The 1956-nt window shown below is 33.8% G+C and overlaps 1 pseudogene; it reads right to left on the bottom strand.

The window, feature by feature from the left end:
• Window positions 1-221: 221 nt before the first annotated feature.
• LOC149559714 (pentatricopeptide repeat-containing protein At2g22070 pseudogene) lies at window positions 222-827 on the bottom strand (annotated as a pseudogene).
• Between the last annotated feature and the right edge of the window lie 1129 nt (window positions 828-1956).

Below are 1956 nucleotides of genomic sequence, written 5' to 3'. Positions count from 1 at the left end.
AATACTTTTGTGTAAGTACACACATATGAATTTAGATTCATAGGTCAAATAATAACTGAGGAATCTTACTGTCATAGATATCAGTAATATCTCTTTATCAAAAGGAAAAATTGACTCTTACTAGCATAGATACCAGTACTATAGCAAATCGTATATATACAGGGTTTGGATAGTGGGCAGCAATTTTTTATATTTGTTATTAATTCAAAATTATTTCCAACTTATTTGACTACAGAGTCAATATTTGCGTTATTCAAATATTTGTGCATAGCTTTTGGTTTCATCTTGCATGGTTTATGATAAGCCAAGAGTTTATATATTGAAACAATTATCTCATGAAGTGTCTTTAACAGACGGACGATCTTTATAATGCGAATAGTGTTCTCTGAAGGAGTGCTCATAAGTCCATAAGCAATGGCTAGCTTCTCACTGTGGTGATATAAAACTTGTTTCTTGAGCTCCTCCTCCATATAATGGAGTACAAAGCTTGTGTTTGGAACATAACTTGCATCCTCCATCTGCCCAACCAATGTCTTCAGCACTGCATAGATTTCGGCTGATTGTGGGTGTGAACTATCCTCTGACCTGAATGCATGCACTCTGTATTTCACTTCAATCCAGCTACACCCTGGATTCTTTCTTATTTCTCTATCTTTCATCATATTTCTCACCTTGGCTACATCATTCCACCCGCCAGCTACAGAATAGATGTTTGAAACTAGCACATATGATGAAGTATTTTGAGGCTCTATACTAAAAAGCAATTTTGCAACATGCTCTCCAATCACCAAATTGCCGTGAAGCCTACAAGCACTTAACAGTGTCATCTAGATACTGATATTAGGTTCAAGTGGCATTTTATGAATATAGTCATCTGCCTCTTCTAGATGGCCAGCATGACCAAGTAGATCAATCATGCAGGCACAATGGTCCATCCTAGGCATAATGTGATGCTCATGACTCATGGAGTGAAAATATTGCCTTCCTTCCCAAGACCTGCATGTGTACAAGTAGTAAGAACACCAATGTAGATCACATCATCTGGTCTTGTGCCCTTGTGTAACATTTGCTCAAATAGCCTTATGGATTCAATGCCATGCCCATGCTGTGAATAACCATTGATCATTGCATTCCACGAGATAAGATCATGTTCATATAGAATAAAAGTGTCATATAGAATTTTCTAACTGAATAAATATAAAGAAAGGAGCAAAAGTGTTATATAGAATTTTTTTCCAAAGAAATGGAAGACTAGGATTTTTGGAGTACCAAAATAGCCTATAACAGAATAGTTCATGTTGTTGATTTTTGTCCCATCAGCTGTGGAGGTTCCCTTGTAAGTTTTTTTTAAGGAATGAAAAACTGAATCAACATGTAATTATCTATCCATACTTCCACATTTGAAGAGTTCATTCTTGTGTATTTTTGCAATATTATTTATCATTAATACATATATCTATGTGTCTTTAAAGTTCTTCAAATGGAAAAACCGTTGACAAATATATATAGGGATAAATCTTGTCTTTTTTGCACAGTGCTCTGTTAAGTTTTCCTATCAAGTTTTAGGTCACTAAGTTCTAGCAAGACATTCCACTATTTTCTGAAGTAACTCACCAGTGTTGGTATTTATCATAACAATGTTAAATTGTTAATCAGACCTGTCCTGAACAATAACATTTTGATTAAAATGCCTTATGGGTCAGCATATTGCTTATAGATTAAAATGCCTTATGGGTCAGTATATTGCTTATAGATTGAAATATTTTTCCCCATTTAGCTTACTAAATTTATTCTTTAGTACTTTGATGTGAAACCTTTGATTATATTAAATGAATGAATGATCTTACAGCTTGATTAAGAAAGCATGCCAAAATAGTTAGAAAATAAAGCTGATAAATATTACAGCAATCGTTAGCATAATATAAACAGTAAAAATAAGAAGGATGCACTTTGGTA

Source organism: Cupressus sempervirens, chromosome 4 (genome assembly GCF_028749045.1).
Source record: "Cupressus sempervirens isolate cs-2001-9-10 chromosome 4, ASM2874904v1, whole genome shotgun sequence".
In the NCBI taxonomy this organism is placed as follows: domain Eukaryota; kingdom Viridiplantae; phylum Streptophyta; class Pinopsida; order Cupressales; family Cupressaceae; genus Cupressus; species Cupressus sempervirens.
This window is presented reverse-complemented; position numbering and strand designations above follow the sequence as displayed.